This window comes from Pinus tabuliformis, chromosome 5_1, assembly GCF_031772625.1.
Source record: "Pinus tabuliformis cultivar Carrire ecotype Pingquan chromosome 5_1, CPIR1, whole genome shotgun sequence".
NCBI classification, from domain to species: Eukaryota; Viridiplantae; Streptophyta; class Pinopsida; order Pinales; family Pinaceae; genus Pinus; species Pinus tabuliformis.
The window spans coordinates 112,601,344-112,622,659 of NC_142305.1; positions in this window are offsets into that span (position 1 = coordinate 112,601,344).

Below are 21,316 nucleotides of genomic sequence, written 5' to 3' on the forward strand. Positions count from 1 at the left end.
CTGAAAAGAAAACAGCATTCAACGCCCCCGATGTAGATCGAATAACAAAGAGGGTACACCACGGCCCAGACTTCCTATAGAGAAGGAAAACAGTCCAGGGGCCCTGGCGAAAGCTGTAAAAAAGAAGTATATACAGAAGGAAAACTATGTACATGAACAAAAACAGACTCTGGAAAAATAACTTAAACGAAAATAGGCTGTTCGAGCGGCCGAACCAGCCCATTTTCTTCCTCCAGAACAGACCAGGACCCCGAATCATGCTCAACCCCCTCTTTTGAAAGCCGGTCAGCTTCGAAGTTTCTTTCCCGATAGATATGGCTAAGAGTGATCTCCGAGAAACGACCTTTTAGGCGAAGGACTTCTCTAAGCAGAGGGAGCAAGGTGAAGTTCCTGCATTGATGAGTCCCGTTAAACCATTTCACAGCGTTCATTGAATCACCAAAGATTTGGACGTCTCTCACATTCCTAAGAATAAGCCAACAAAGTAGGAAGTGTAAAGCTTTCAATTCGACAAAGTTATTGGAGCCCTGTCCAAGACCGATCGAAGCTTTTACAACCTTAACCTCTGATAAATGAATGATCAAACCAGCCCCACAACGACCATTAATATCTGAGGCACTGTCAAAATAAGCCCACGGCATTGAATATCTAATAATTTCTTGGCGTACAACTCTGGTGGGAGGAGGATCCAGAGGAACAGGGATACTTTCAAAAATTGCAGCTCCTTCAATGGCAAGGTGACCTATCGGGAAAACAGAGTCCTTGAAAATAGCTTGATTCCTTGCAAGCCAGGTCCCCCAGGTAACGATCAGAGGAATTGATCTCTCTCTGTTGTTTGTGGCTTCATTCCACCACTTCTGCCAAGCTTCCAAGAGCCCCTGCCCTTCCCATCTGAAAGGAATTGAAATTTTATAAGATATAAAGAAAAGCATGATATAATTTTATAGTGAATTTATCAATTTCTTCTACACAAGTGGAAAACTTTTCATTATAAAAACAAAAATAAAAAAATCATTTCATTTATAATTTTAATGAAATTTTATTAATATAAAATAATTTAAAAATATAAATTGATTTAAAAATGGTTTTTGATTTTTGTTAAATTAAAAAAATATATTTGAAATTTTAATCATATAATTTATAATTTAAATTAACTTTTATTAATATAAAATAATTTAGATTTAAAATCGGTTTTTGTTTTTGTTTTTTTTTAAATTTTAAGTAAAATAATAAAATATTTAAAATTGTAATCATATATGAATTGTTGTTGGAGATTTTCAGAAGAGAATTGTGTAATCAATTTTTGATCCGCCCAACATTTTAGTTGCTTACTCCATCCAGCATCAGGGACAAAGCTCCTTGGTCCTTGATGATGGATGGAGTAACCATCAGAAAAGTTGGACGGATAAAAAATCCAACAACCATATGAATAAATGTGGAAGCCTCCAATCACTTATATCATCTATAAAATTTCTATTTAATTTCTACCTTAAATATAATTGGAAAAAACATTATTAAAAAAACATATGAATTACTAAGATGACTGGAGCATGTGTATTTGAAAATCTAGATTAGATTTAAAAGTCTAGATTAGATCTACTACATATGCTTCTGTTATTCTTAACAATAGACATGACACTAAATAAAAATCACTAATAATTAATATTTATATTAATTAATATAACAAAATTATAATTTAAAGCATTTTATATAAAAAAATTATTTGATATTAAAACTCTAGAAAAATATTTATAATTTCAAACCATTCTTAACTTATGAAAATGTTAAGTTATTATGAATTAAATAAACTCTAATTAAATTAACAAACATTTTATAAATTAAATAAACTATAATTAAACTAGAAAATGCTAACAAATATTCAAAAATAGTCCTGATGATGGATCCCTGTTGGGATTTGAAACGTTGACAGAATATGGGTATTACTGTGGTCTAATTTGTTTAGAATTTAGTCAGGATTTGTTGAAATGAACTTTTCACACACCACAAGGGTTTTTCAAGATGTTAAATCTATATATGTAACCAAAAACCAATTTTAAATAATAAAAATTAAGATTTAACTCAAAAATAATTTAATTGAACTAAAGTTAAAAAAAACTCAAAAAAATATATAATGATTAGACAAGACAAATAGGGCTACATAGTAGCTAGTACCTTAGGCTTAGCTTAAATATAGCTTAATTAAACTAAAAAAAAATAAAGAAAAAAATTTCATCACAAAAATAAAACAACAAATAAAATGTTGTACCATTGAATGCCATTACCAAAAATTAAGAAATATGATTAACCAATATTCTTTATATTAATATATATATGTGTGTGTGTTTTATTTTTTATTAATATATATATATATATATATATATATATATATATATATATATATATATATATAATCAAATTTATTAAAATATGTTTTTAATATAATAATAAGTCATTTTAAATTGAGAATAGGTAGAAAACATTATAATTCATGAAAATAGAAAAATAGAAAAAAGAATCAAAAACTTAAATAAAAAGAAAGTAAAACTAAAAGCAAAAAATTAATAACTTACTAAAATGGAAGTTACCAAAGAGCTCATAATAAGACCTCAACCCATCATCTTATAAATAAATAAATTTAAATAATTATATAAAAAAAATTGAGTTCTTAATATCAAATTAAAACTAAACAAAACAATTTTTAGTAAAAACAAACTAATACACAATTAAAGCAAAACTGAATATGTAATACAATTCCACAAATATAATAATAAATTTTATTTTATATATTTAATTTTTATTAAAATAAATTTTAATTTTTATTTTATATATTTTAACTTGGGTAAAATACCTAGTGTACAAACCGTTTGATCTGAGAAATCACAAGTGTAATAGGAAAAACATCAACCCCTATGTTTATAGAGAGATATAAGTATAAAAGAAGTATAGAAACGGGTTACATTAACGGGTTTCATGGTAATTTATACTATTAGCTAGTATATATGGGTAGAAATGAATTGCGTTTTAGTGTTGCCTTTGTCTTACGAAAGCATTTATATGAAGCATTCTATATCTAATAGAGTGAGAGTTCAACTCACTTTTAAGATTTTTTTTTATTTTTTTATTAATAAATTTATTTAGGTTATTATGTTTATAATTGTTTAGTGAGAGAGTAAATTTGTTTGGAGAGCTGAAATTTGTTTGACATTTTTTTTTCTAAAAAATTTAATTGTAAGAATGTTTGAATCTTGTGAAATTGAATTTAACACCATAAAAACCCTAAAAATATAAAAAATTTTGAAACTTCACTGCTATACTTGGATTTCCAAAAAAATTCACCAAATTTTACCAAAATCTTAATTACTTTCTAAAAATATTTACAACATTTTTAAACTATGCATTATATTTATGCTAAGCGTAATGCACTTTTAACATGATCATGCATTAAATACTTCTCATCAACCTTCTTCACTGCAATATTAATTAAATACCATGATTAAATACCTTCCTAAACTTTCACTGCGCTGGAAAATGATTATTTTGTAAAATTTATGATGGGAGTTGTAATAAAAACATTTTTATAGCATACTGTTTGACGGCAAAGCCTATTTCCAAATCTATAGATCCATTAATGCTCTCCGTTACAGTACCCATCACTCATCCTTGACATCATCTTGAACCCGCCGTCGCCGTCCCTCACAGTACTCATCATACATGCATGCATGCTATGGCATGCTACTCCCAAAAAAATCCAGCAACCCGCATGAGCTTTTAGGGAAACATGATCGATGTAACTGCTTCCCTACGTGGTTCGAATTGACGCATGCCCGCCTCCATCGGACAAGCGACGACGACCATCGTAGTTAAGTTGTGTTGGTGGTTCATTTAAGATCAGCATGAATAAGTACCCTCGATTAAATGCCATTAATAGAGCGAGCTGCAGTGGAGGCGGGCAGGCGTCAATTCGAACCACGCAGACGGACAGTTACATCGATCATGTTTCCGTGAAAGCTCATGCGGGTCACCGGATTTTTTTTGGAGTAGCATGCCATAGCATGCATGCATGTATGATGGGTACTATGAGGGATGACGACGGCGAGTTCAAGATGACATCAAGGATGAGTGATGGGTACTGTAAGGGAGAGCATTAATGGATCTATAGATTTGGAAATAGGTTTTGCCCGTTGCTTGCCATATCTTCTCTTTATTCCATCTCTTTAAACTATGAACACAATCATAAATTCATTACTCAGCGGAGAAAGGGGAGAATAACATTTTAGAATACTTTTTCTTCCCAAAGATAATCTTCTACTTTAAAAATGTAAAATAATACTTTTTCTTCCCAAAGGTAATCTTCTATTTTACTAATATAAAATAATACTTTTTCTTCCCAAAGGTAATCTTCTATTTTACTAATATAAAATAATATTTTTTCTTTCCAAAAGTAATTTTTTTAATTTTACTAATGTAAAATAATATATATCTATATCTATATCTATATATATATATATATATATATATATATATATATATATATATATATATATATATCAAAACTAATTTTCTACTTTATTAATGTAAAATAATACTTTTTCTTCTCAAAAGTAATTTTCTACTTTACTAATGTAAAATAATACTTTTTCTTCCCAAAATTAATTTCTCCTTTACTTTTGCAATTTAAATATTATGTCAATTCCAATTCCACCTAAATGGTACTTTCATACTTTATTAAAAGTTATTGTTTTAGTTTCCTCAATTCCCAAAAATGAACACTTGAACTTCGTTGCAGAATGGAATGGAATTGAATTTGGCAAGATTAAGTCCCAAACCATTAATATTTACCAATACCAATAGTTTTTGAAAATTATTATTTTGAAATCGGTTCTTCTCCAATTCTTTTTCAAAATTTCTATTTGAAATCATATTGGTTGAGTTGAGATGAGATTCATTCAGTAATGTTGGAATCAATCTTGTCTTTTCAATTTCCATATACTAGATATTTAGAACATGAGGATGATATGTGTTAGGAAACCAACTCATAAAAAGATAGAAAAGATAGATCAACACCTTAGAATTCAGCCTCTTCAAGGGGGCAACCTCCTTTACATTACACAAATGAACAATTCTTGGATGATACAAATGACTAAACCTCCCTTCTATATATAGGAGTCTAAGGGGTCACAATATAATCAAGTCAACATAACTGTAATAACATAATGACACAAAAATAACAATAGTGGGTTTCTATCGGGCATACTAATAACAATATGGGGACAATAGGGGCACAATAATAACAATAAGGGATACAATGACAATAGTAATGGGGGAATCACTAGTATTATAGGGGCCTAACATGCCCCTCTCCTTTCGAAAAGCGATGTCCTCAATGCTTGAGTAGTTCTGGATGCTTCTGTATAAAATTCTCATCCTCCCATGTGGAATCTTCAGCGGATAAGTTCTTCCACTTGATGAGATACTCTGAAATTGATCGATTTCGTAGGTGTTGAGTTCTTGTTTCTGTGACTGCTTCTAATTCCAATATGATTTTTTCTTCCTCGTTAAGTTTTGGCAATATTGTTTGAACTGGGAGCTTGTCACCTATAACCTTCTTTAAACATGAAACATGGAAAACTGGGTGCACTCGAGAAGCTACATGAAGCTCCAATTTATATGCCATAGTACCAATATTTTGCAACACCTTGTACGGACCATAATACTTTGGTGATAATTTATTATCCTTCTTAGCTTGCTTGAGGGACATTTGTTTATATGGTTGTAGCTGTAGGAATACCCAGTCACCTATATCAAAACATCCTTCACCGTAATGTTGATCTGCTAGTTGTTTCATTCTATTCCGCGCCAACGTGAGGTTATACTTTAACAATTGGAGAACTTGTTGTTGATACTCAATGTGATGTTCCAATGCTTGAACCTTAGAATTTTCTCTTGAATATGATGTGATGGATGGTGGATGATATCCATAAAGTGCCATAAATGGGGTCATTTTTTTTGCAGTATGGAAGGAAGTGTTATATCACCATTCATCCAGAGGCAACCATTTGACCCATTGTGTCTATTTATCAAATACAAAGCAACAAAGATATCCTTCCAAACATTTGTTTACTATCTTAGTTTGCCCATCAGATTGAGGATGATAAGATGAGCCATGAGCTAACTGAGTACCGAGACAAGAAAATAATTCTCTCCAAAAATTTCCAGTGAAAATGGGATCTCTGTCGCTTACAATAATCTTTGGGTTTCCATGTAGCTTTTGAATTGTTTCCATAAATGTAGTAGAAACTGTACTGGATTTAAATGTATGTGATAATGCACAAAAGTATGCATACTTGGTAAGTCTGTCAACTACCACCATGATGACACTCTTTATTTTGGACATGGGTAAACCTGTGATAAAATCCATTGAAACCTCCTCCCAACATTGGATTGGAATGGATAAAGGTAATAATAGACCTAGGGTCTTAATTGTTTCAACTTTATTTTGTTGGCAAACCAAACATTCCACCACAAACTTTTGAATATGCGATTTAAGGCCATCCCAAAAAAATTCCTTCTTAACCTTGTGGTAAGTTTTTAAAAATCCCGAGTGCCCTCCTAAGGGAGAAGTGTGCAATTCCATAAGAATCTTTTGTTTGAGTTGGGAATTCTTACATAGGTAGGAGCGATCTTTGTACGATAACAAATCATTTTTCTAGCTAAATGTATCATATGTACTAGGATATTGTTGTATCTTTCGAATGAGTGCTCACACTTCTTCGTCATTCTTCCATTACTCCCTTGCTTCATTTATCCAATCTGGTTGGATGATAGAAATGGCACACAACAACGCTTCCACATCCTCATCCTTTCTTGAGAGTGCATCTGCCACAACCTTTTGCTTCCCTTTTTTGTAGATGATTTCAAAGTCATAACCCAACATCTTTGTGACCCATTTTTGTTGCTCTTCAGAGGATAATCTTTGTTCTAAAAAGTATTTAAGGCTATCATGATCCGTTTTTACCTTGACGTGTCTTCCCATTAGGTAGGGTCGCCATTTCTTAAGTGCATGTAATATTTCCAACATTTCCTTCTCATGAATAGCTTTCTGTAAATACTTTCCCTTGATTGGATGACTTTCGAAAGCAATGGGTCTTTCATCTTGCATTAAAACACCACCAATTCCATTTCCTGAAGCATCACATTCCACAATAGATGTTTTTGTGAAGTCCGGCATAGCTAAGACCGGTGCTTGGCACATTTCCTCTTTAATATGTTCGAAGGCCTTTGTTGCTTCTAGAGTCCATGAAAATGCATCTTTCTTCAATAATTTTGTTAGAGGTGCTGCTATTCTCAAATAGTTCTTAACAAACTTGCGATAATACCCTGTCAACCCGAGAAATCATCGCAGATGCTTTATGGATGTGGGGATTTTCCATTCCTTAATGGCTTTAATTTTGCTAGGGTCTATCTTAACACCTTCATGAGATACAATATGACCCAGATATTCCACCTCTTGTACTCCAAAGAAACAATTGGAGCTTTTTGCATATAATTGTTTCTCCTCCAATAGTTTGAGCACCCTGTCAACATGTTCAACATGATCCTTCCAAGACTTGCTGTAGATTAGTATATCATCAAAAAATACTAACACAAATTTTCCAAGGAAGGGTTTGAAAATGGAATTCATCAAACCTTGAAATGTAGAAGGTGCATTGGTAAGGCCAAAAGGCATGCATGACCAAAAATTCATAATGACCCTCATGAGTTCTAAATGCTATTTTCGGAATGTCTTCAGTCTTCATGTTTATTTGTTGATATCTTGAACGAAGATCCAACTTGGTGAAGTAAATTGATCCATTCAATTCATCCGATAATTCATCAATGATAGGAATGGGAAATTTATCTTTAATAGTGAGCTTGTTGAGCTCCCTATAATCCGGACACATGTGCCATGATCCATCCTTCTTGTGCACCAATACTACTGGAGCAGAGAAAGAACTTTGACTAGGTTGAATTATACCAGCCTCTAGCATTTCTGCAACCATACGTTCAATTTCACTCTTTGAGCATAGGGATATCTATACGGCCTGATGTTTGGAGGAACACTTCCTGGAATCAAATGAATAGCATGATCATGATCATGAATAGGTGGGAGACCTTTGGGAGCCTCAAATACCTTGGAATGATTGTCCAAGAATTTTTGGAGATCTGGAGAAATAGATGATTTCGATGTGGGAACCTGTAGCGAACATAATTGTGCAATTACATGTCGTTGTTCCTTCTTTAGAAGCTTTGTCATACCGTTAGAGCTGATTATCTTTCCTGGTTTCCATGCAATACCCCTTAATTCAACTTCCTTTCCTTCTACACAAAATTTCATGAAAAGTTCTTGAAAATTAAAAGCTATTGTACCCACGGATTGTAGCCATTGGTCTCCTAGTACAATATCAGCACCACCCATTGGAATGGAAAGCATTTGGATATTCAATACATATTATCCCATGGATAGCTTGATATTATGGCACTTTCCAGAGCAATTTATGGTTCCTCCACTTGCAACCATCACTTGAAACTCTGGTGCTGGATATAGGAATCAATTAAATTCCTTTGCTATCTTACAATGAATAAAATTATGGGTACTTCCCGAATCAATCAACACTATTACCTTTTTCTTCTTGATATGTCCTTCTATCTTGATAGTTTGAGGAGTGGTAATTCCATCCAATGCATTACAAGATATAATCAGATTCATTTCTTCTTTATCTAGGGTTCGTTCCTGGAGTATATCCTCTTCTTTTGACATTTCTTGTTCCTTTCTTCCTCCTCTTCACAATCTATGTAGAATAATTTCTTCTCAGCACACTTATGACCTTTAGTGTATTTGCTATCACAACTGTAACAAAGCCCTTTTGCTCTTTTTTCTTCCAATTGTTCTGGTGTCAACCTTGTAGGTTGTGGAAGGCTAGGGGCAACAACACTTCCATCTTTATAGTTGTGAGTGGTAGGCTTCCTGGTTGCCATAATTTTGCTTTCCATTTTTCTTGCTAACCTAAATGCCTTCTCCAATGAATCAGGCTCCCAAAGGTGAACCTCATGTTGGATATTATCCTTTAAAGTCCCCATGAACACATCAATCCGATGCTCCTCTAGAATATCTTTTACCCTTATGTTCAATTTTTGGAAGTCCTCAATGTGCTCCGTCATTGAACCATTTTGTTTGAGATTTATCAATTGGCTAAAAAAGGTGTTGCTTTTTGTATCCTCATAATGTGATATCATTTCTTTCGTAAAAATTGCCCAAGTGACAATTTGTTTACAAGACCAAAGCCATCGATACCATACAATTTGATTTTGTTCCAAATATAAAGTTGCAATACGTACCTTTTGTGTGTTTTGCACATTATGGAGATCGAAAAATTGCTCCATCTGTAGTATCCATGTTCCAGGGTCCTTGCCATCAAATTTCCTCATATCGATTTTTGGAACATGGTGGGTCTTCAGTCCAACATTAGAGTCTATTAAATCATGATTAACATTTATTTTATTCTCATCATGAGTTTCCTTTACTACCCTTTCACCATTAGGGACCATTTCTTGTAGCAACTTATTCAAATTTATCTTCAATTCTTCCATATTATCGTCCATGCCATTCATCTTAGTGTCCATGCCATTCATCTTAGCTTCCATACCATCCATCTTAGCTTCCACGCCATCCATCTTAGCTTCCACACCATCCATCTTAAATTGCATGCCATTCATATTAGCTTCCATGCCATCTAAATTAACTTGCATGCCATTCATATTAGATTCCACACCATTCATCTTGGCTTCATTTACCTTTAGTGAGAGTGAAATTTGTTGTAGTTGGTCTTGTAATTTTGATATATCATGTTGCATTTCTTCCTCTTCTTCATGAATCATGCTAGAGATTCCAGGTTTCTTACTAGGTGTTTCCATTTTATTTCTTCGGGTCATTAATTAATGCTAATAATTCTTCGCCATTCCCTTTGAATTCCTTCAAACTAATTTTTCAAACCAATCTTATGAAAAAATTAAAAAAACTACACACCCTTTTTTTCACTTTGTAAGAGCTCGATATTGAATCTGTGGTATCTCTGTAACTGCGGACCTTGAATATCTAAAATATCGTCCTACGGTAGCCCTTTGAGGCCTCTTTATAACCCTACAAGTCTGATCAAGATTGGATTCTCCAAGGAAGCATTATGTCAAATCTCCCATGGTGACCTGATTATAGACTAGTTCAGTAGAGCGAACTTGTATGACGTGCCATGTGTCCTTGTTTCAACCTTAGTACCTAAAACTGATACACAGAAAACTACAGGTTGTCCTATTTCTGAAACTTCTTGCGAAATTTCAATTTGATGCTCCAAACAAAAGTTATGATGATTTTCCCCAAGTCACCAGTTTGGATTGTAATTCGGGAGTTTGCAAAAACCCTAATTTCCTTAGATCATATCCCCGCAAATATAGCAAGACAAGCTCTGAAATCTAGACCCGAAGTTCAGAATGATTTCGGCTCAAATGGGTTTTGTTTGTAGCTTTTGAAACGTCGCAGAAAACACGTTATAGCGAAAATTCCACGATGACCTGTTTGGAGCAGCAGAACTGTAGAATCCAAAGCTTTGATACCAAATGTTAGGAAACTAGCTCACAAAAAGATAGAAAAGATAGATCAACGCCTTAGAATTTAGCCTCTTCGAGGGGGCAACCTACTTTACATTAGAAAAATGAACAATACTTGGATGATACAAATGACTCAACCTCCCTTCTATATATAGGAGTCTAAGGGGTCACAATATAATCAAGCCGACATAACAGTGATAACATAAGGGCACAAAAATAACAATAGTGGGTTTTTATGGGGCATACTAATAAAAATATGGGGACAATAGGGGCACAATAATAACAATAAGGGATATAATGTCAATAGTAATGGGGGAATCACTAGTATTATAGGGGCCTAACAATATGGATATTTAATTAAATAATAATAAAATAGTTAATGATTATCAGTGTCTGTTTTCACATTTGACATAATTTTTGTGATTAAATTTTTTCAATCACAATAAAGGATTGAGATTACAATAGGTATAAAATTAAATTTTTGTTTTAAATTAAAAATTTTAAGTTTGAAAAGATATTAAGAATTCAATAAAAATCTAAAATTAAAAGTAAACTTATTTTTGGGTGTATATGATTGTTTAGAACTAAGGATATTCCCGTGACACTTCTTTTGTAATTGAAATGTGATCACTCTACAAACAACATAGATAATACAAATGCATTTTATGGTTGACTAATTTGGGAGAGTTCTACTTGTAAAATCTACATTGTCTATTTTAGATATTTCCTTTCAAACAAACTAGATACTCTTTGTATTCTTTCAAAATCTTTATAATCTCATCCCTCTTCTTCTCTTGAATTATCTATTTCCAATTTATAACCTACTTTGCTTCAACTACATCTCTAGTTCCATCATAATATTCATACAAATCAACAAAATATCTTGGATGAACATGAATTTCTTCAAACTTCTCCTTGTATGGTTGCTTCTAACACTTGTAACGAATCATCCCTTTTTGACATTCTAACAAATATTATACTATCAATATATATCAATATTTCTCAAGAATGCTTCTAACACTTCATTCATTAGACTCATAAAAGTGAACACTGCATTTTTCAAACTAAAATGCACAACCAACCATTCATATAAATCTTTCATCTGGAGGGAAAATTTCCACTCATTAGCTACCCAAATTCCTATATGATGATAACCATTGTTCAATTCAATCTTGTAAAATCATTTTGACCCATTCATGTAATCCAATAAATCATCCATTCTTAATAAAGGAAATGTGTACTTGATTATTATTTTATTAAGTACTTTCAAATCTCGACACATTCTCCACTCTCCTCTATTTAGTTCAAATACAACTAATACTATTTAATTAGTTGTACTAAAAAATATATTTGATTAATACTTTATCCAACAAATTTTTGACCTCCTTATTTAGTTCTTCACTTTTAGATGGTGTCATCCCATGTGACACCTTATTTGGGAAATTTAAACCTAGTGTAAAATCAATCTAATATTTTTTTGTTTTTGTAAATTAAAGACTTCTATTAGACGTAAATGTTATCTAGTCTCATGTATGCCTTGGATTACTGCTAGGGAAATCAAACCATTGGAAAAAAAATGTCTCTTGTGCAAGAAAGAAATATATAACATACAATCTCAAAAATGAAAAAGACCACTAGTTATTAGCCTAAATGTTTATAATGAAAACTAGCAAAAAAATAACATCTAAACTGCAATTGGAGCTTGTTTATCATTAGTAAAAATTCATCTTTTGCACATGATTCCTTTCCAAAAGAAATATACCCAAGAGAGACTTAGGATACTAATAGAGGTCTATCATGTGCAAATACTAGTTTAGATGATCTCTTGTGTGACCAACAGCAAGCACCCAGTCAAACACATTTGCAATTACCTTAGACCCAGAGTGATAGTCACATTTCGTGATAATTTCCTCCTCCACCTCCCTTAACTCCTACTGAATTTCGTGAGGTGTTTGCATGTGAAAGAGACGAGTAGAGGAATGAGCTCCAGTCCTTGCATGCATGCCCCCATGTGAGCCCCTTCCACCTACACTAGGGTGATACCTGACATGTTACCTTAGCATTGTGTTTGGTGATAATTTCTAAGTTGAAATACTTATGTCAACCACCCAACAGAAAAGAAGTGTAGACCAATTACTTGATCCAGGTGGCTCTAGAAAGACACACCGGACAAATAGGGTTTATGAACACTCGAAAATCAAAGTGTTCAGAATGATGTTGACCCAGGACCAGAGCGTAGATTTGATCACCCTGATTCCAACGGTGTGAATGACACTCCAATCTGAGTCCAGATGATGAAGTTATCGCGAAAAGAAGATTGCCTTGTTCCTTTGGAAGATGAGGCTTTTTCCTAAAAGAATGGGTTTTAGCCTTAAAAGGGAAAATCAAATCGGAAGGAGTCCAAAGGGTGGATTAAGACAAGGACAGCGGAACCTCCGATTAGCGATGGCTGATATCGGAACTGAAGGTATGCGATTAGTGATTGCAATCGGCGATCGGAGGAGCGAACGGATTGACGATCGGTGTCGGTGTATGCCAAGGTATCGGCGAAGAAACCCAGGCCATAGTGATAGCAATATGCTATGTGATCTCAGCTGTCAAATTAGAAGTCAGATCAACAGTCTAGATTTAATCGGCGATATCAGCGATCAACAGATCGATGATTGACATATCAGCATATCGGAGACCAGCGATGCGATAGTGACATGCGATGCAATCTGGATCGTCCAATCAAGGAACAGATCAATGGTCTAGATCTAATTGGCATATCGGCGACCGGCGGATCGACGTATCGGTGATCGTCGATCCCCCAGTAAATAAGGCCATTGATAGAGCGATATGCGATTGCGATATAGTGCAAACCCGATTGATATATTTTGAAGTCCAGCTTTATAGCTTTTCGGTCAGAATTTTCAATGTTTCCTTGTATTGTCTGTTTTAACAGAAAAAGGCTATTCTGAGGTTTTTGTTGCGCCTGCCGATCCTTTTATGCGAATGACTTCTATTATAAACAAAACAGATCTCGTTTTAAGTGGCCCTTGTCATAAAAAACGTGTTATAAAACACGATGGATGAAGAGAGCCAAGGCTAAGGGAGAGAGCCAAAGAGCTTGAATGCTAGAGTGCCTGAGAGCTTGAGTGTCAAAAACATCCCAATGAGGATGCTGCACCCAATGGAGTGCCGCAGCACGAGAGGGCCAGAGATAGCTAGACAATGCCGTGGGTTTTACTCAGAGAAGCTTGAAAGCTCGAGCGCTTGAAAGCCAGAGCGTCGAGAGCCACAGAGCCACAGAGCTTGATCAAGGCAATGCGAGGAGGTGAGCCAAAGAACCAGAAAGTCAGGTAGAGCTGTAGACTTGCAGTGACATATCCAGAGCGCTACAAAGCCAGATAGCCAGAGAGCTATATTACAGATAGCCAGAACAATCTTCTTCTTACAATTGATGCTGTGAGATTGATGTTTCAACAAGTCTCTGTTCCAGATGCCCCTAATTACTGATTGTGACAAGTCAGAAAACAATCGATGTAAGGGGAGCCAAAGTCTTGAATGGTAATGAGCCCTGCTTGCGCATCGTCAATGTGAACAACGTTATTCACCGTGGATTGTTTTTGCTAAAGATATGAACATCCAATTCTTTAGATGGCCCGTGGTGAGGTATATGATTATTGTTCATGTATTTATTCTTTATACATTATGCTACACGGATCCTTGATTGATATTGAGGTATGATCTTATTTATTATATGTTGTCATGATTCCTTGCTTGATTTGATGCAGAATCTTCTATGTGATGTACTTGCTGTCATAACTCTTCATGTTATGCTTTGAGATCCCTTGTTGTATGTTGTTGGGATACTCTTGTTGTCATCATGCATGTTTTGTTTTGAAATCCCTTTTATTCCATGTTGGTGGGATGTTCATCATGCATGTTTTTGTGTCATACTGATAGGAGTCTTTTGATTGAGAGTTCTAGTTGTGGAACATCTCGTAGAACCACTCCTGCGTGAGGGCATTTTTCCTTGTATGATCACGACATAATCTCTTGTGTACATCATCTTTATTGACAACACTTAATGCAACGACCTACACCATCTTGACACCGGGGCCCGGAGACGTAGTCCCTCCTGGACGAACTCCGTTATCAATGCTTGAGTTTCTATGTGTTGATGATTTTTATGTTCCTCTTCTTTTTCGCATGCAGATGTATTCATTAATGTTCTTTTAAAAAGAAATTTAACACATCACGAAAGTAAAAGGTCTTGGGAGGGTCCTTCTTCACACCCAAACTTGGATCAAGTGGTATCAGAGCAGTCTTTACATGTATGTGAATTGCAATGTGAACAATGGAACATGCAACGATGGAGAATGAAAGAGCGATGTACGAGACCATGGTCAACATTTCCAAGAAAGTGGAAATCGTGTATGAAACTCTATAGAAAGAGATAGAGGAAAAGGAGCAGTTGCAACTTCAGTTGCAAGCCATAGAAGAGGCCATGAAAGAACTGAAGCAAAACAAACATAATCTTCAAACAGAGAATGATGAATTGAAGATGCATCTACATGAAGAGAAAGAGGAAAAACAAAGTTTGCTACGATAGCTGCAAGAAAAGGATGAGGCCTTGGAAAAGCTGCAGCGTGACCCATGTGAGGTAAAAAGTAGTTCTCCATCTTCATGTATATTTCCTGATAATGATTTCGCTATTTTTGAAAATCATACCACAAGAATTGGCTCCAAACTGTTGAAGAGAGTGGGGTATGAAGGAAAAGGCTTGGGCGTTAATGGCCAAGGCATTGTTAATCCCATTAAAGTAGAGGAATTACCCCGTTAGGCAAGACTTGGGTATGTCAGGAAAGAAGTTGGGGAATGCGCTGAGACAGTTAGCGAACCACCAACAACGGATGATGAGCAGCCCTCATCAGTTCTTTCCAAATCGAAAGAGAAGGTAAAAGATGTTGATTTCCTTTCGATTTCATCTTCTCATAGTATGATGTCTGTTGGAGATTTGGAGATCCCAATTACAGGGACAAACATGAGGCTCCTTACAAGGATGAGGCATGAGGAGAAAGAACTTGGTACTAATAACCAAGGCATCACTCAACCTTTGGAGGTTATGCATGAACATCAATTTGCAGGTTCAAGATACACTAAAGGAGAGTGCTCGAAGGTGTTAGAGTCATCCGAGACATCGATGAAATCATCAAGGAAAGAGAATGATGGGAAAACATCCCCATCATCCCACGACAGTGCCCATTGTAGGGAGAGAGTTGAGGCAAGCTCTCATCACCATACTGACATCAGAGACAACAAAGGAAGGTATAACCATTTTTGATCTTCGAATGTTCATTTTGATTATGATCATGTTGTTAATAATGAACAAAGATCAAGGCATCGGAAAACATGCACCTTTTGTGGTTTACCTAACCATACTTTTTCTAAGTGTTGGAAAATAATGGCAGCACTCATGAGGCGTGAAAGACCCTCTCAACAACATGAAAGGAAATAGGTTAAGCAGATATGGAGGAAGAAAACCTACCGCAGTCATTGCGACAGAAATGGCCATCAAAGACCCACTTGGTGGAGGCTCCATCCAGAGTAGTGCCTTAAAGACAAAGTGTCGGCGCGTGAACCAGGAAGAGTAGTTGTTCGACAAGAAAAATCACCTCAAGGAGGTGACCATTCACATTGATTAGTGAGAAATGGTTTCTAGACATGTTTTCGTTTCATGGTCATTCTTTTGTAAATCATTTGTTGCATTTTAAAGTGTAAACGTGATGATGTGTTTCCATCACTTGGTCAGCAACAATGATGTCTGGTCATGTTTTGAGTCGTATTTTACACTCTGAAAGTGATGTTATGTTTCCCTCACTTGTGGAAACAATAGTGTTTGGCCTTATGTATGTAAATCATGTGTTGCAATGATGATGTGTTTTACATCACTTTTTAAAGCAACAATGATATGTTGGCCTTGTTGTCATAGCTGGAGTATTACGTCCATCTTGTTGTAAACTTGACCACCGAGTATGAGTTATAAAATCGTGGCAAGTATGGGACATTTTGGGTCATTAGTTGGTCATGTCATTCAAGCATGTAATTTGCAAAACAATGTACTACAGGATGCAGAAGTAGCAGGTGTTGGTTCGTCGCTTAAGGCTCCGAAGAACAAAGGTGAAGGAGATGGAAGTGAGACCTTTTCAGGACACTTGTGATGCAGGAAGGGTACAGAGAGAGTTGCAGATTATTTTTCATGCTTTTGGAGGACCAAAAGCTCCTCAGTGGGGAGGATTGATCCAGGTGGCTCCAGAAAGACACACAGGACAAAGAGGGTTTATGAATGCTCAAAAATCAAAGTGTTCAGAATGATGTTGACCTAGGACCAGAGCATAGATCTTGTCGCCTTGATTCCAACGGTGTGAACGATGCTCCAATCCGAGTTCGGATGATGAAGTTATCATGAAAAGAAGATTGCCTTGTTCCTTTGGAAAATGAGGCTTTTTCCTAAAAAAATGGGTTTTAGCCTTAAAAGGGAAAATCGCATCGGAAGGAGTACAAAGGGCGGATTAATACAAGGACAACGGAACACCCGATTAGTGATGGCCGATATCAGAATTGAAGGCATGCGATTAGCGATTGCGATCGGCGATCGGAGGAGTGATCGGATCGGAAATTGGCATCAGTGTATGCCAAGGTATCCGCGAAGAACCTCGGGCCTTAGCGATAGTGATATGCGATGTGATCTCAGCCATTAGATCGGAAGTCAGATCAACGGTCCAGATTTAATTGGCAATATCGGCGATCGGCAGATTGATGATCAACATATCGGCATATTGGCGATTGGCATATGTTATGAAACTAGCTCACAAAAAGATAGAAAAGAGAGATCAACGCCTTAGAATTCAGCCTCTTCGAGGGGGCAACCTCCTTTACATTACACAAATGAAAAATTCTTCGATTATTCAAATGAAAAAACCTCATTTCTATATATAGGAGTCTATGGAGTCACAATATAACCCAACCGACCTAACAATAATAATATAAAGCCACAAAATAACAATAGAGGGATTCTATGGGACACAATAATAAAAATATGGGGACAATAGGGGCTCAACAATATTAATAAGGGATACAACTACAATAGTAATGGGGTAATCACTAGTATTATAGGGACCTAACATGCCCCTCTCCTTCAAAAAAGTGTTGTCCTCAATGCTTGAGTAGTTCTGGATGCTTCTGTATAAAATTCTCATCCTCCCATGTGGAATATTCAGTAGATAAGTTCTTCCACTTGATGAGATACTCCAAAATTGATAGATTTCGTAGCTGTCGAGTTCTTGTTTCTGTGACTGCTTCCGGTTCCAATATAATTTTCCTTCCTCGTCAAGTTCGGGTAATATTGTTTGAACTGGGAGCTTGTCGCTTATAACCTTATTTAAACATGAAACATGGAAAATTGGGTGCACTCGAGACGTTGCAAGAAGCTCCAATTTGTATGCCATAGTACCAATCTTTTGCAACACCTTGTACGGACCATAATACTTTGGTGATAATTTATTATCCTTCTTAGGTTGCTTGAGGGACATTTGTTTATATGGTTGTAGCCGTAGGAATACCCAATCACCTACATCAAAAATTCTTTCGCTACGATGTTGATCTGCCTGTTGTTTCATTCTATTCTGTGCCAACACGAGGTTATCCTTTAAGAGTTGGAGGACTTGTTGTTGATGTTCGATGTGATGTTCCACTACTTGAACCTTAGAATTTTCTCTTAAATATGATGTGATGGATGGTGGTTGATATCCATAAAGTGCCATAAATGGGGTCATTTTTGTTGCTGTATGGAAGGAAGTGTTATACCACCATTCAATTAGAGGCAACCATTTGACCCATTGTGTTTGTTTATCAAATACAAAGAAACGAAGATAGCCTTCCAAAAATTTGTTTACTATCTCAGTTTGCCCATCATATTGAGGATGATAAGATGAGCTATGAGCTAATTGAGTACCAAGACAAGAAAATAATTCTGTCCAAAAATTTCCAGTGAAAATGGGATCTCTGTCACTTACAATAATCTTTGGGTTTCCATGTAGGTTTTGAATTGTTTCCATAAATGCAGTAGAAATTGTATTGGCTTTAAATGGATGTGATAATGCACAAAAGTGTGCATACTTGGTAATTCTGTCAACTACCACCATGATGACACTCTTTCCCTCAGACTTGGGTAAACCTGTGATAAAATCCATTGAAACCTCCTCCCAATGTTGGCTTGGAATGGATAAAGGTTGTAATAGACCAGGGGTCTTAATTGTTTCAACCTTATTTTGTTGGCAAACCAAATATTCTGTCACAAACTTTTGAATATCTGATTTAAGACCATCCCAAAAAAGTTCCTTCTTAACCCTGTGGTAGGTTTTTAAAAATCCTGAGTGCCCTCCTAATGGAGAAGTGTGCAATTCCATAAGAATTTTTTGTTTGAGTTGTGAATTCTTACAGAGGTATAAGTGATCTTTGTACCATAACGAATCATTTTGCCAGCTAAATGTATCAGATGTACTGGAATCTTATTTTAACTTTCGAATAAGTGCCCATACTTCTTCATCATTCTTCCATTCCTCCCTTGCTTCGTTTATCCAATCTGGTTGGATAATAGAAATGGCGCACAACAATGCTTCCACATCCTCATCCTTTCTTGAGAGTGCATCTGCCACCACATTTTGCTTCCCTTTTTTGTAGATGATTTCAAAGTCATAACCCAACATCTTTGTGACCCACTTTTGTTGCTCTTCAGAGGATAATCTTGTTCTAAAAAGTATTTAAGGCTATCATGATCCGTTTTTACCTTGAAGTGTCTTCCCATTAGGTAGTGTCACCATTTCTTAAGTGCATGTAGTATTGCCAACATTTCCTTCTCATAAATAGCTTTGTGTAAAAACTTTCCCTTGATTGGATGACTTCCAAAAGCAATGGGTCTTTCATCTTGCATTAGAACAACACCAATTCCATTTCCTGAAGCATCACATTCCACAATAAAGGTTTTTGTGAAGTCTGGTGTAGCTAAGACTGGTGCTTGGCACATTGCCTATTTAAGATGTTCGAAGGCCTTTGTTGCTTCTTGAGTCCATGAAAATGCATCTTTCTTCAATAATGTTGTTAGAGGTGCTGCTATTCTCCCATAATTCTTAACAAACTTGTGATAATACCCTGTCAACCCGAGAAATCCTTGCAAATGCTTTATGGATGTGGGGATTTTCCATTCCTTAATGGCTTTAATGTTGCTAGGGTCTACCTTAAATCCTTCATGAGATACAATATGACCCAGATATTCCACCTCTTGTACTCCAAAGAAACATTTGGATCTTTTTGCATATAATTGTTTCTCCTCCAATAGTTGTAGCACCCTGTCAACATGTTCAACATGGTCCTTCCAAGACTTCCTGTAGATTAGTATATCATCAAAAAATACTAACACAAATTTTCTAAGGAAGGGTTTGAAAATGGAATTCATCAAACCTTGAAATGTAGAAGGTGCATTGGTAAGGCCAAAAGGCATGACCAAAAATTCATAATGACCCTCATGAGTTCTAAATGATGTTTTCGGAATGTCTTCAGTCTTCATTCTGATTTGATGATATCCTGAACGAAGATCCAACTTGGTGAAGTAAATTGATCCATGCAATTCATCCAGTAATTCCTCAATGACAGGAATGGGAAACTTATCTTTAATAGTGAGCTTGTTGAGCTCCCTATAATCTGGACACATGCGCCATGATCCATCCTTCTTGTGCACCAATACTATTGGAGCAGAGAAAGAACTTTGACTAGGTTGAATTATACCAACCTCTAGCATTTCTGCAACCATACGTTCAATTTCACTCTTTTGGGCATAGGGATATCTGTACGGCCTGATGTTTGGAGGAACACTTCCTGGAATCAAATGAATAGCATGATCATGATCACGAATAGGTGGGAGATATTTGGGAGTCTCAAATACCTTGGAATGATTGTCCAAGACTTTTTGGAAATCTGGAGAAATAGATGATTCCGATGTGGAAACATCTAACGAACATAATTGAGCAATTACACCTCTTTGTTCCTTTTTAGAAGCTTTGTCATACCGTTAGAGCGGATTATCTTTCTCGGTTTCCCTGCAATACCCCTTAATTCAACTTCCTTTCCTTCGGCAGAAAATTTCATGAAAAGTTCTTGAAAATTAAAAGCTATTGTACCCAAGGATTGTAGCCATTGGACTCCTAGTACAACATCAACACCTCCCATTGGAATGGAAAGCATTGGGCTAGTCAATACATATTCTCCCATGGATAGCTTGATATTATGGCACTTTCCAGAGCAATTTATCGTTCCTCCATTTGCAATCATCACTTGACACTCTGGTGCTGGATATAGGAAGCAATTCAATTCTTTTGCTACCTTAAAATGAATAAAATTGTGGGTACTTCCTAAATCAATCAACACTATTACCTTTTTCTTCTTGATTTGTCCTTCTATCTTGATGGTTTAAGGAGTTGTAACTCTAGCCAATGCATTACAAGATATGGTCGGATTCATTTCTTCTTTATCTAGGCTTTGTTCCTGGGGTATATACTCTTCCTTTGACTTTTCTTGCTCATTTTATTCTTCCTCTTCACAATCTATGTAGAATAATTTCTTCTCAGCACACTTATGA